The sequence below is a fragment of the Mustelus asterias genome, chromosome 13 (genome assembly GCF_964213995.1).
Source record: "Mustelus asterias chromosome 13, sMusAst1.hap1.1, whole genome shotgun sequence".
In the NCBI taxonomy this organism is placed as follows: domain Eukaryota; kingdom Metazoa; phylum Chordata; class Chondrichthyes; order Carcharhiniformes; family Triakidae; genus Mustelus; species Mustelus asterias.
Genome location: NC_135813.1, coordinates 13,554,153 through 13,569,573, shown reverse-complemented (window position 1 = coordinate 13,569,573; position 15,421 = coordinate 13,554,153). Strand labels below are relative to the sequence as shown.

Here is a 15,421-nt window from a genome sequence, read left to right as displayed (position 1 = left end):
ATGGGTAACAAATACGGTCCTGCCTGCAATGCCCATAGAAGCGAACATCAGATGTCGTGCAGATAGGGAACTTGTGGACGTGCTTCTATTCCTGTGTTGTTAAACAGCTGGTTGGACGTGCAATGCGGAAGCAGGAAGTTTTTCTTTGTATATTTGTCACCACTCATAATGCCATTGAAAAGTCAGCTGTTCCGTTGAGTATTCTGACCTAGTCATTGTGGCAATTTTCATACTTCAATGGAATGAAATCCCAGGCCCATTAATATTACCCTCCATCCTCTCCTTCGAAACACATGCAAACTGAACTAATAGAAAGAAGGATAAAGGGCGGCACAGTGGTTAGCACTGCTGCTTCACAGCTCCAGGAACCTGGGTTCGATTCCCGGCTTGGGTCATTGTCTGTGTGGAGTTTGCACATTCTCGTGTCTGCGTGGGTTTTCTCCGGGTGCTCCGGTTTCCTCCCATAGTCCAAAGATGTGCGGGTTAGGTTGATTGGCCATGCTAAAAAAAAATAGCCCTTCGTGTCGTGCGATGCGTAGGTTAGAGGGATTAGTGGGTAAATATGTAGGGATATGGGGGGAGGACCTGGGTGGGTTTGTGGTCGGTGTAGACTCGATGGGCCGAATGGCCTCTTTCTGTACTGTAGGGTTTCTATGATTCTATGATAATAGGACCCACGTGCAGAATGTGCAGTGGCTGGTATCTCACTGCCGGTGATGCTAGCATTCAGCAGTGTTTGGTTTAGAGGCAGACTCCATCCCCTTCGTCAGATGAAGCAGATCAAGGGTCACTCTACACAGTACATCCCTAACAACGGTTAAAATTCTCCTGAGTCGCATTTGCTTCCTCCCATTTGATCCATGTACACATTGTGTTTGCAGATGCCCATGACACACGATCAAGGTTATATATTCCACCACAATGTGATTGTTGTTTTTATTCAGACATAGAATGTGGGCATCGCTGACTAGAGCAGTGTTTAGTGCCCATCCTTAATTGCCCTTGAGCGTGGTGCTGAGCTGCCTTGCACCGCTGCAGTCCATGTGGTGTAGGTACACCCACAGTGCTGCTAGGGAGGGAGTTTTATTATGGCACAGCAACAATGATACATTTCTAAGTCAGGACGGTGCATGTCTTGGAGGGAAACCTTCATGTGGTGGTGTTACCCAGTATCAGCTGGCTTTGTCCTTCCAGATGGTACTGGTTGTAGGTTTGGCAGGTGCTGTCCGAAGAAACTTTGAGTTCTTGCAGTGCACACGGCTGCCGCTGCGCACTGGTTGTGGTGCACACGGCTGCCACTGCGCATCGGTTGTGGTGCACACGGCTGCCGCTGTGCACTGGTTGTGGTGCACACGGCTGCCGCTGTGCACTGGTTGTGGTGCACACGGCTGCCGCTGTGCACTGGTTGTGGTGCACACGGCTGCCGCTGTGCACTGGTTGTGGTGCACACGGCTGCCGCTGTGCACTGGTTGTGGTGCACACGGCTGCCGCTGTGCACTGGTTGTGGTGCACACAGCTGCCGCTGTGCACTGGTTGTGGTGCACACGGCTGCCGCTGTGCACTGGTTGTGGTGCACACGGCTGCCGCTGTGCACTGGTTGTGGTGCACACGGCTGCCGCTGTGCACTGGTTGTGGTGCACACGGCTGCCGCTGTGCACTGGTTGTGGTGCACACGGCTGCCGCTGTGCACTGGTTGTGGTGCACACGGCTGCCGCTGTGCACTGGTTGTGGTGCACACGGCTGCCGCTGTGCACTGGTTGTGGTGCACACGGCTGCCGCTGTGCACTGGTTGTGGTGCACACAGCTGCCGCTGTGCACTGGTTGTGGTGCACACGGCTGCCGCTGTGCACTGGTTGTGGTGCACACGGCTGCCACTGTGCATCGGTTGTAGTGCACACGGCTGCCGCTGCGCATCGGTTGTGGTGCACGCGGCTGCCGCTGTGCATCGGTTGTAGTGCACACGGCTGCCACTGCGCATCGGTTGTAGTGCACACGGCTGCCGCTGCGCACTGGTTGTGGTGCACACGGCTGCCGCTGTGCATCGGTTATGGTGCACACGGCTGCCGCTGTGCATCGGTTGTGGTGCACACGGCTGCCGCTGTGCATCGGTTGTGGTGCACGCGGCTGCCGCTGTGCACTGGTTGTGGTGCACGCGGCTGCCGCTGTGCATCGGTTGTTGTGCACGCGGCTGGCACTGTGCATTGGTTGTTGTGCACACGGCTGCTGCTGTGCATCAGTTGTGGTACACACGGCTGCCACTGTGCATCGCTTGTGGTGCACGTGGCTGCCGCTGTGCATCGGTTGTTGTGCACGCGGCTGGCACTGTGCATTGGTTGTTGTGCACACGGCTGCTGCTGTGCATCAGTTGTGGTACACACGGCTGCCACTGTGCATCGCTTGTGGTGCACGTGGCTGGCACTGTGCATTGGTTGTGGTGCACACGGCTGCCGCTGCGCGTTGGTTGTGGTGCACACGGCTGCCGCTGCGCGTTGGTTGTGGTACATGCGGCTGCCGCTGCGCGTTGGTTGTGGTACATGCGGCTGCCGCTGCGCGTTGGTTGTGGTGCACACCTTGTGGGGAGGGGAACAGGGGATGGTGTAGAGAGGGGTGGAGAAGAAAAAGCAGGGAAAGGTGAGGAGAGGGGTCTGGAAGATGAAGGAGGGGGTGTGGAAGAGATGGGGAAGATGAGGAGAGAGGTGAAAGAGGAAGATCCATGGGGAAAAGGTGTGAAAAGAAAGGGAAAAAAGTGTGAAGAGGGGAGAAATAGAAAGTGCATTGGGAAAGGGGTGGGAGGCGAGAGAGGGAATGTGCGGAGAGAGGTGAGAGCAGGAGTGTGAAGTGTGCAGGAAGAAGGGATGGAATGACGAGCAGGGGAATGGGGAAGAAGTGAATACGGATGGGAAACACGGGAGCAGTCATGGATAGACTGGGATAGAAACAGTGCTACAGAAGTGGGAATGGTGCAGAGGATGGAGGGAGCTGAGATGGGCTAATATGACTGTCAGACAGTAGGAGAATGACAGGATGATGGGACTTGTACTCAATAGGAAAATGATGGTGCTGGATGAAAGACGTAGTTTAAATTTAATTTATTATTAGTGTCACAGGTAGGTTTACATTAACACTGCAATGAAGTTACTGTGAAAATCCCCTAGATGCCACACTCCGGTGCCTGTTTGGGTACACTGAGGGAGAATTTAGCATGGCCAATCAGCTCGTCTTTTGGACTATGGGAGGAAACCGGAGCACCCGGAGAAACCCATGCAGGCACAGGGAGAACATGCGGACTCAACACAGGCAGTGACCCAAGCCGGGAATTGAACCCGGGTCCCTAGCAATGCTAACCACTGTGCCACCGTGAATAGACTGGTCTTTCCATCATGCCATTTACCAAGTTCAGTTCCAAAACATTTGATATAAAAGGTCATTCAGCCTTGGAAAATTATCCTGAGTCTCTCCTCATAGGAAATTTTAAACTTTGTTTTTAATCTTTTTGTTGTTTGTCGATGATACTGTCAGATACTGGTGCACAGATTTTTTTTTTGCTCTGCTGGTTAGACAGCAATACACAACCAGCTGTTTGGCACATTTAGCAGGTGCAGGTATCAAACTCGCTGCAAACCAATGCCCTAAGGTGAGAGTGCCCTAATAGTGTGTTCCAGAAAAGCTGCTGCTCCACATCATCTTAGATTATCTATTGTTATTGGCATTTCATTTCAGCTTTGCAACAGATGTCTTGAAAACCATTGTAGGGTTATCAAATTTCAGCTACCAGATTCATCAGGTTAAACTTCGTATTTCCTATTTCTCAATTATGGTCTTCTGTTGTGTGCTTTCCTGTGTTGAACAGACTAAACTTTAAAGCATATAACAAAGAAATTATAATTGCAGTGTTAAATTCTCAAGCCCGGTATCAAAGATGGAATAAAATGCTGCAAAAGGAACTGTCTTTTCACTTTGCATTATTGTGGGATGCTATAAAAAGCAGCAACTCTGGCATGCGCACTCTTGGTGCGGCAAACTTTTATTTTGTTGTCCAGTGACTGCAGCTGAAAAAATGTGTGTACATACGCAACTGTTTCTCAGAACTGAATAGCATGTTTACACTCACGGCCGAGGCCTCATGTGTCAAAGTAGGGTGAATGCCAGAGGACTTCTTGGTACTGTCAAGAATCTACACCTTGAAAAGATGAAGTGGGTTAGCAACAAATGCAACAGTTTGAGCAAAAATAAATAATCAAACTGTTTCTTTTGGTGGGGGATGGGAAACATACATTGAACATAGGAAAGAAAAAATTCTGTTTGAATAATCTGCTCAGTTTCTCTCTCTTTCAGCCATTTGATTTTGTTTCCTGTGAGCAAAATCTTTCTTAGAAAAGCTTTGAAATTATACGTGCGAGGTGTGATGGAGTGAGCTACAATTATCCCTCAGTGCGTTGCTTTAGTGTTTGTGCCTAATGATTTCCTGCATAGGGTGTCCCTGCTTTGACTGCATGAGCATTTGTTGGGGTGAATGGCTGAGGGTTGATCTTTCTCTAGAACATAGAACAGTACAGCACAGAACAGGCCCTTCAGCCCACGATGTTGTGCCGAGCTTTATCTGAAACCAAGATCAAGCTATCCCATTCCCTATCATCCTGGTGTGCTCCATGTGCCTATCCAATAACCGCTTAAATGTTCCTAAAGTGTCTGACTCCACTATCACTGCAGGCAGTCCATTCCACACCCCAACCACTCTCTGCGTAAAGAACCTACCTCTGATATCCTTCCTATATCTCCCATCATGAACCCTATAGTTATGCCCCCTTGTAATAGCTCCATCCACCCTAGGAAATAGTCTTTGAACGTTCACTCTATCTATCCCCTTCATCATTTTATAGACCTCTGTTAAGTCTCCCCTCAGCCTCCTCCGCTCCAGAGAGAACAGCCCTAGCTCCCTCAACCTTTCCTCATAAGACCTACCCTCCAAACCAGGCAGCATCCTGGTAAATCTCCTCTGCACTCTTTCCAGCGCTTCCACATCCTTCTCATAGTGAGGTGACCAGAACTGCACACACTATTCCAAATGTGGTCTCACCAAGGTCCTGTACAGTTGCAGCATGACCCCACGGCTCTTAAACTCCAACCCCCTGTTAATAAAAGCTAACACACTATAGGCCTTCTTCACAGCTCTATCCACTTGAGTGGCAACCTTTAGAGATCTGTGGATATGGACCCCAAGATCTCTCTGTTCCTCCACAGTCTTCAGAACCCTACCTTTGACCCTGTAATCCACATTTAAATTAGTCCTACCAAAATGAATCACCTCACATTTATCAGGGTTAAACTCCATTTGCCATTTTTCAGCCCAGCTTTGCATCCTATCTATGTCTCTTTGCAGCCTACAACAGCCCTCCACCTCATCCACTACTCCACCAATCTTGGTGTCATCAGCAAATTTACTGATCCACCCTTCAGCCCCCTCCTCTAAGTCATTAATAAAAATCACAAAGAACAGAGGACCAAGCACTGATCTCTGTGGCACTCCGCTAGCAACCTGCCTCCAGTCCGAAAATTTTCCATCCACCACCACCCTCTGTCTTCGATCAGATAGCCAATTACCTATCCAATCTGCCAACTTTCCCTCTATCCCACACCTCCTTACTTTCATCATAAGCCGACCATGGGGGACCTTATCAAACACCTTACTAAAATCCATGTATATGACATCAACTGCCCTACCTTCATCAACACAGTTACCTCCTCAAAAAATTCAATCAAATTTGTGAGGCACGACTTGCCCTTCACGAATCCGTGCTGACTATCCCGGATTAATCCGCATCTTTCTAAATGGTCGTAAATCCCATCCCTAAGGACCTTTTCCATCACTTTACCAACCACCGAAGTAAGACTAACCGGTCTATAATTACCAGGGGCATTTCTATTCCCTTTCTTAAACAGAGGAACAACATTTGCCACTCTCCAGTCCTCTGGCACCATCCCCGCGGACAGTGAGGACCCAAAGATCAAAGCTTTACACACTCTACACCCGAGCAATGACTGTAATAGTGCATTCTGCACTCTCTCGTTTCCTTCTCTATGAACAGTATGTTTTGTCTGCAAGCACGCAAGAAACTATACTTTTCACTGTATGTTAATACATGTGACAGTAATAAATCAAATCAAACAAAGTGACATGGGAGAGTAAAAATTAACAGGCACAACACCCAGACTGCCTTTGCACAAATCCTGTTTACCAACATTAAAGAATAGCATTCAAATGCTCACTTGAGGTGCCTCTAACTACAGTAGGTGGGAAAAAGGTATTAGTTTGTTGTTTCTGAGTCTTTACTTAAAAAGCATCAATAATTTATAACTGAACAAAAACATTCAGAATTTCAAAGATCACCTCCATAGACTGATAACTTTGGAGGAAGAAATTTGAACTTCTGGTTAATAGATGAGAGGACAGCATGACAAAAGTTCACATTTTATGACTTTTTACTATAACAAAAGAAGAAAAAACACTGGTAAGTAAACACAAGCTTTGTAGCATCTTTTCCTCTAAATCACAAAACAGGATATTCCCCTTTTTCATAACTGAAAAACACTTCACATATATTTAAGGAGAGATGGTGGTGTTGTGGTAATGTCACTGGACTAGTAATCCAGAGACCTAGGCTAATGCTCTAGGGATAAGGGTTCAAATCGCACCATGGCAGCTGGAGTAATTTAAATTAAATTCTTAAATCTGGAATTGAAAGCTAGTCTCCAAACTAGTGACCATTGATTCTTGTAAAAAGCTATCTGGTTCACTAATGCCCTTTGGGGAAGAAAATCTGCTGTCTTGCCTGTTCTGGCCTAAAATGACTCCAGACTGACAGCAATGTGGTTGCTTCTTAACTGCCCTGTAAATGGTCTTGGAAGTCAGTTCTAGGGCAATTAGAGATGGGCAATATATGCTGGCCTTGCCAGCGATATCCACATCCCATGCAAAAGTTTTAAAAATCCTTTATGTTGATATTCAATTATCCTGGAACCTATCCAAGGTGATTCTTGGCTCCCGAGGGTTTACTTCTGATCTGTTCTTTTTTTCAGTCTGGGAATCTTAAATCTCATTTTCCCAGTGGGTTTCTTTTCCCTGCTAGGTGGATTTTCAAGCCTTTCATTTCAACTCCTCGTGAGCTTGGTCTTTCCAATCTGAGCGTGAGCTCCCAGCCTCATTCCTGCATAGAAAATAGGAGCAAGAGTAGGCCATTCGATCCTTCGAGCTTGCTGCGCCATTCAGTATGATCATGGCTGATTCTCTATCTTAAAGCCACACTCGTACGCTCTCCCCATACCTCTTGATGACTTTGGAATCTAGAAACTTATCTATTTCCTGCTTAAATACATTCAGTGACTTGGCTTCCACGGCTTTCTGTGGTAGATAGTTCCATAGGTTCACCATCCGCTGAGTGAAGAAGTTTCTCCTCATCTCAGTCCTTAAATGGCTTACCCTGTATCCTGAGACTGTGACATCTTGTTCTAGACACCTCAGCCAGAGGAAATAACATTCCTGCATCCAGTCTTTCCAGCCAAGTCAGAATCTTATATGTTTCAATCTGATTCCTTCTCATTCTTCCAAATTCTAGTGAATACAGGCCTGTTTGACTCAATACCTCCTTATATTCTTCCGTCCCAGGAATCGGTCTGATGAACCTTTGCTGCACTACCTGTTTTTGAAGAATATCCTTTCTTAGATACGGAGACCACAACTGCGCACAATTCTTAAGGTGTGGTCTCACCAAAGCCCTGTGCAACTGCATTAAGACATTCTAAGTCCTGTACTCAATTCCTCTTGCGTTGAAAGCCTCCTGCATTGTAGGGATTCTATGGATAACATGCCATTTGCATTCCTAACTACTACCTGCATGTTTGCTTTCAGTGACTGGTGTATTAGGACACAGTAAGAAATCTCACTCTATGTCCTGTATAGACACAAACTCAATTTACAAGATAATGGTTGGAATGTGAGTCTTTACAGGTAATCAAATCTTAAAGGTACAGACAATGTGAGTGGAGAGAGGGTTAAGCACAGGTTAAAGAGGTGTGTATTGTCCCCAGCCAGGACAGTTCGTGAGATTCTGCAAGCCCAGGCAAGTTGTGGGGGTTACAGATAGTGTGACATGAGCCCAAGATTCCGATTGAGGCCGTCCTCATGTGTGCGGAACTTGGCTGTCAGTTTCTGCTCAGCGATTCTGTGTTGTCGTGTGTCATGAAGGCCGCTTTGGAGAATGCTTATCCAAAGATCAGAGGCTGAATGCCCGTGACTGCTGAAGTGTTCCCCAACAGGAAGAGAACGTTCCTGCCTGGTGATTGTCGAGCAGTGTTCATTCATCCGTTGTCGTAGCGTCTGCGTGGTCTCGCCAATGTACCATGCCTCGGGACATCCTTTCTTGCAGCATATCAGGTAGACAACATTGGCCGAGTTGCAAGAGTATGTACTGTGTACCTGGTGGATGGTGTTCTCATGTGAGAACACCATCCATGTGAGATGATGGCATCCATGTCGACGATCCGGCATATCTTGCAGTGGTTGCTGTGGCAGGGTTGTGTGGTGTCGTGGTCACTGTTCTCCTGAAGGCTGGGTAGTTTGCTGCGGACAATGGTCTGTTTGAGGTTGTGGTTGTTGGAAAGCAAGAAGTGGGGGTGGGGGTGTGGGGATGGTCTTGGCGAGATGTTCATCTTCATCGGTGACATGTTGAAGGCTCCAGAGAAGATTCTCCACTCCGGGGAAGTATTGGACGATGACGAAGTACTCTGTCCGCCGTATCCCGTGTTTGTCTTCTGAGGAGGTCGGTGCGATTTTTCGCTGTGGTACGTCAGAACTGTCGATTGATGAGTCGAGCGCCATATTCTGTTTTTATGAGGGCTTCTTTTAGCATCTGGAGGTGTCTGTTGTGATCCTTCTCATCCGAGCAGATCCTGTGTATACGGAGGGCTTGTTCGTAGGGGATGGCTTCTTTAACGTGTTTAGGGTGGAAGCTGGAGAAGTGGAGCATTGTGAGGTATCCGTGGGCTTGCGGTACAGCGAAGTGCTGAGGTGACCGTCCTTGATGGAGATGTGTGTGTCCAAGAATGCAACCGATTCCGGAGAGTAGTCCATGGTGAGTCTGATGGTTGGATGGAACTTGTTGATGTCATCATATAGTTGTTTCAGTGATTGTTCACCATGAGTCCAAAGGAAGAAAATGTCATCGATGTATCTAGTGTATAGCGTTGGTTGAAGGTCCTGTGCGGTGAAGAGGTCTTGTTCGAACCTGTGCATGAAGATGTTGGCATATTAAGGTGCGGATTTGGTCCCTATGGCTATTCCGTGTGTCTGGATGAAGAACTGGTTGTTGAAGGTGAAGACATTATGGTCCAGGATGAAGCCGACAGAGGATGAGTTGTAGAATTGCATCTGGAGATTGGCAGTTGTCGGCGTTGAATACTGAGGCAGTTGCAGCAATGCCATCGTCGTGGGGGATGCTGGTGTAGAGTGCCGAAATATCCATTGTGACGAGGAGTGCTCCTGGTTCAACTACTCCATGTGTGCTGAGTTTCTGTAGGAAATCCGTAGTGTCGCGACAGAAGCTGGGGGTTCTTTGTACAATGGGTTTCAGGATGCCCTCGACGTAGCCGGAGAGGTTCTCACACAGGGTCCCATTGCCTGATATGATGGGATGGCTGGGTGCGTTGGCCTTGTGTATCTTCAGGAGGCAGTAAAGATCTCCAACACGGGGAGTATGTGGGATGAGAGCACGGAGAGTGCTCTGAAGGTCCGGATCAAAGATCTTGATCAGTCTGTTGAGTTGACGGATGTGATCTTTGGCGGATCTGCGGGTAACTGAAGTATTCCTCATTGTTCAATTCTTTGCAGTAATCTGTTCTATTCAGTATGACAGCGGCCCCTCCTTTGTCTGCTGGATTGACAATGTTGCGGTTCGTATTGAGAGCGCGGATGGCGTTGCGTTGTGCTTGGGTGATGTTTGGGGCTATCTTGTGAGTGCGGCTGATGAATCTAGTATTGACGCACTTCCTGACGGCTTGGGCATACATGTCGAGTCGAGGGCAGCGGCCTTCCAGAGGAGTTCAATTCGACTCTTTCCTCTTCGGTTGCTGCACTGTGGACCTCTCTGTCGGCTGTTCCGGTTCATTGGGTGTCTCACTGTGTTTGCTGTTGGCCTCTTGGGGTTTTTGGAAGAACTGCCGCAGCCTCATTCGCCTGATGAATTTCTCTGTGTCCACTGCAAGACTGATGGGGTCCATTTTGGTGGTGGGGCAGAAATTGAACCCTCGGCTGAACACAGCTCCCCACTCACCTGAAGAAGGAGTGACACTCTGAAAGCTTGTGCTACCAAATAAACCTGTTGGACTTCAACCTGGCGTTGAGACTTCTTACTGTGCTTACCCCAGTCCAACGCCGGCATCTCCACATCATGGGTACTAGGACATACCCAGGCCCCTTTGTATGTCAACATTTGCCAATTTATCACCATGTAAATAATATTCTGCCATTCTGTTTCTCCATCCAGAGTGGATAACTTCACAGTTATCTATGTTATACTACATCTGCCATGTATTTGCCCACTCATTCAACTTGTATAAATCACCTTGAAGCCTCTTGACACCCTCTACACTATATTCCCACCAAGCTTAATGCTGTCAGCAAACTTAGAAATATTACATTTTGTTCCCTCGTCCAAATCATTGACTTATATTAAGTTGCTGGGGCCCAGGCACTAATCCCTACGGGACCCCACTAATCATGCCTCCGACTTTGTAAAAGACCTCTTTGTTCCTACTTTTTGTTACCGGTCTGTGAATTAGCTCTCAATCCATGGCATTATATTACCCAAATCCCATGTGCTTTAATTTTGCGTGCTAGCCTCTTCTGTGGGACTTTTCTTTCTGAAATTCAAATACGCCACATCTACTGGTTCACCTTTATCTGTTGACATTTTCTAATCCCATCGATATTTTCTAAGTATCCTGTTATCACATCCTTTATAATTCCAGCAGTTTCCCTACTACTGATAGGCTAACCAGTCTGCCCTGCTTTCTCCTTCCCTGCTTTTGAAATCGTGGGGTTACATTTGCCAACCTTCAGTCTGTCAGGACTGTTCCAGAATCTACTGAATTTTGGAAGGTGACAACCAATGCTTCTACTGTTTCTGTTGTCTCCTTTAGTACCCTAGGGATGTAGATTATCAGGCCCTGGGGATTTATCAGCTTTCAGCCCCATTAACTTCTCAGGCACTTTTTTTTAGTGTTATATTAATTTCCTTTACTTCCTCCTCCCAGACCCTTGGTTCTTGAGCATTTCTGGGAAGATATTTGTGCCAGACAGAACTAAAGGAGTTGTTTAATTGATCAAATCCCTACAGTGCAGAAGGAGGCCATTCGGCCCATTCAGGCTGCACTGACAACAATCTCATCCAAGCGCCATCCTCAAAACCCCACGTATTTACCCCGCTAATCTCCCTGACACTAAGGGTCAATTAACCTAATCATAGTTGATTCCTCAACACACTGGTCCTCCCCTTGTTGCTTCTTTGTTCCACACAGACTGATTTTACATCTAGGTTTTCTGAGCCAATATCCACTCTCACTGTTGCACTGATTTCATCCTTAATTGACAATGTCACTCCAGCTCTTCCTTTTTTTATCTGTCCTTCCTAAATATTGAGTACCCTTGGATATTCCGTTCCCAGTCTTGTGTCTGTAATCACAATCATATTGTACACGTTTACATCAATTTGCACTGTTAATTTGTCTACCTTGTGGCAAATGCTCTGTGCATTAAGATGCAGTGCCTTTATACTTGCATGATGAACCACAGTATCTTGCTGCCTTTAGCTGCTCTCCTGGATCACGACAGACATGTCTGAGAGTTTTCAGGTATAACTTAGGAATCCATCTCCATGGCAATATGAACTACATGGGCCTTTTATCCAAGTAGAAATTTTGATTCAATTGACTGAAACCCGAATGTTGTTTTATCTTGGAAATAAATTGACATTTTAGAGCACAACCTGACATTCTCAATACTTTTCTGGCATTTTGGAGACTGTCAGTCTATCCTCTGTTAGCATACAGGCTGCTGCCACCGTTGACTCCAGGTGTGAATACTTTGCACCTCCTTCCCAGCAGAACACTGGGCCCATTTTAATCTCTAACAAAAGAAATCCAGGCTCCCTGTCACGCAGACTTGGAATAGGTCACATGACCCTTTCATTTTACCATGAATCAGTCTCAAAACATAATCTTGAGTCTCAATTCAGGCAAGTTATGGGGTTTTTGCTGGGATGGAATGGGTGATTGTGAAGGGAGCAGTTCAAAACCACATTTTCACAGCCTCAATTGAAAATGTGGCTTTCGGTATTTCCTTTCTATGTCATCTGCCACCTATTGATTGAAAGGAAGGAAATATGTAGGCAGATAACAGCAGAGAAATGTTGAAGAGGAGAGAGCTAGAGAGAACACAGACATCTGGGAGGTAACAGAGACCAGATTATGTCTTATTTTTGGAATGAAAGAAGATTTGTGTTTATATGGTGCTTTTCACAACCTCAGGACATCCCAAAGCGTTATACTACATTTGAAAATGAGACTGAAAGGATAGGGAAAAGACAGATGATTGCAGTAGGTGGCTTCTGTTGGTCAGCTTGCTTCGACCTTTCTGATGTGTTGTACAAAATTGTAAAATTACAACCATGCAGCTCAATCCTTTTAAGAGTACAAAGGCTAACCATATCAGCGTGCACTTTAATTGGCTGTAGAACTTTATTAATTGGAATATACTGGCCAATTTCAGGCTGCAATTCAGAACCTCTTATGTTTGTTTTGCTCTGTGGTTACTGGAGTTTGATTTTAAAAGAGGAAAATTGGGACAAAATACTTGTGTTTATCAGCTTGTCACTAGTGGTAGGATTATTTTGAGATAACAATATAACGTTACAGGATATTGTCTTAATTGTGATTTCTGCTTCTCCCCGCATTTAACCCTCTCCATGCTATTGATACTGGCATACCAAATCAATCAAATAATGTCATGATGTGATTATTGTTCTCCTGATTTCCAAATATTTTGTTCAGGTCTCGTAAGCAAAACAGTTTGAATATATGACCAGGGAGCAGATGGGCTTCATCTGCTGTCACCAGCGTTCAGTGAATGATCAGATGAAGTGATTGCATATTAATTTGTCTGGTATCATGTATGTTTTTTAAAATGAATCCATTTAGGACAAAAGACAAACTTTTCATTTATATAGCTCCTTGCATAGCCACAGGCCGTCCCAAAACACTTTACGGCCAATCAAATACTTGCTTTGGCGCGTAGCCACTGTTGTGATGTTGGAGAGATAGCAGCCCATTTGCACACAATAAAATCCATCAAGCAGTAATGTCAAACTTGCCACACCTGCACTGGTATAAAAGTTTACGCAAACCCAGGGGAAGTGGTGGCATGCATGAGTAGAAACGTAACCGTTTCCTTTGCAGTGTTGTTTTTAAGGGGACAAAGCAGCCTAAACAGAATCTGATTCACTTGAACCTGAAATTACTTAATCGGAACATCTTGGGCTCAGATTGAAATTAGGTTTTCATTTTAAATTTAAGCAGCGGTCCAGATAAATTTTCTTCAAATTATTCTAACCCACTTAAAATGCAAATTTGAGAGGTGTGAAAATAAATTAGACTTGTTTGGCTACTAAATGAGATGTCCTGTTACTTAGAACATAAGAAATAGGAGCAGGAGTAGGCCATCTAGCCCCTCGAGCCTGCCCCTGATCATGGCTGATCATCGCTTGCTGGGCTGTCTTGATCCAATGTTCTTTTGAATCTGACGTTGCTGAAGGACAGGAAGCTCAGCAAAGATGGTGGGATAGTTTTGTTAATTAAATATATCATTAGTTCAATAGTGAGAGATGACTTTAGTTCAGAAGATCAAGATGTAGAATTAGTTTGGGTTGAGATGAGAAATAGGAACTGTAAGACATCACTTGGGAAAAGTTTGTAGACAAAAGTTACACTAGGACAAAATGTGCAGGAAAGAAATACTGGGAATTTGTATGTGAGACACTGCAATAACCATGGGTGATTTTAATTTTCATATAGGTTGGACAAATCAGATTGACAAAGGCAGCCTAGAAAATGAGTTGTCACAGTATATTCAGGAAAGTTTCTCAGGAGAATGTTCTCTTGCCAACTAGGGCGCAGGCTATTTTAGATCTGATGTGCAATGAAACACAATTAATTAGTAACCTTTACAGTGAAGGAGCTTCCAGGCAACAGTCATCATAACATGGTAGAATTTCACATTAGGTTTGAGGGTGTGAAGTGCAGGTCTTTCTATTGTATATGCCTTTATTAAATTAAGTTTATGCAGACAGAGTTGGCTAAAGTGAACTGGAAAAATAAGTTAAAATTCGAATAGAAGAGGAGAAGTTGGCAGGCATTTAAGGAGATATTTCATAATTCCAAGGTATATCCCATGAAGAAATAAACTCTGAGAAGGAGCCTGGGTTACCTGGGGAAGTTAAGGATATTAAATTGAAAGAAAAGCGTACAATGCTGTGAGGATTATTTCTAGTGTGGAGATGCCGGCGTTGGACTGGGGTGGGCACAGTAAGATGAAGGAGAATGCTCCGAAAGCTCGTGATTCCAAATAAACCTGTTGGACTTTAACCTGGCGTTCTGAGACTTCTTATTCTGCCCATCCCAATCCAACGCCAGCATCTCCACATCATGGTTACCATTGACGCCGCAAACCGCCGCCTTAAAGTGGAGAGGATCTCCAAGAAGATCGTGCATATCGCCACAGACATCAAGTTTCAGCAGACACTTGATGAAGGAACAGTGCTCTGAACACTCGTGATTCCAAATAAACCTGTTGGACTATAACCTGCTGTTGTGAGACTGATTATTTATATGTCAGAACATTGGGTAGTATTTTCAAAACAGGCAGCGAATGACTTAAAAGTAATGAGGGCGAAGTTAAGAATATGAGAAAAAGTTAGCTCGACCTTTAAAAACAGATCATAAAAAATTCTACAGGTATTTAAAAAGGAAAAGAGTAATTAAATGAGGGTGGGTCATGGTGGGTAAAATTGGGGAATTAACACCAGGAAACAAGGTGGAAGCATTGAACAGGTAGTTGCTTCACGTTGCGTCTTCACAGTTGAAGACAAAAATCCCAAGAATGCTTGAAAGTAAAGAGGTAAAAGGGAGGGAGGAGCTTAAAATGATCATAGCCATGAGGCAAAAGCACTGGGAAGCTACTAGAACGAAAGGCTGACAAATTCCCTGGACTTGATGACCTGCATCCTCAAGCCTTAGTTGAAGTGGCTGCACAGATAGTTGATGCATTGGTTGGAATTTTACAAAATTCTTTACATTTTGGAAAAGCCCCGGTGGA

General features: G+C 45.5%; 1 protein-coding gene across 2 annotated transcripts in view; it reads left to right on the top strand.

The window, feature by feature from the left end:
- Window positions 1–15,421, top strand: part of setx (senataxin) — a 98,519-nt gene that overhangs the window by 2,652 nt on the left and 80,446 nt on the right. The window lies entirely within an intron of this gene.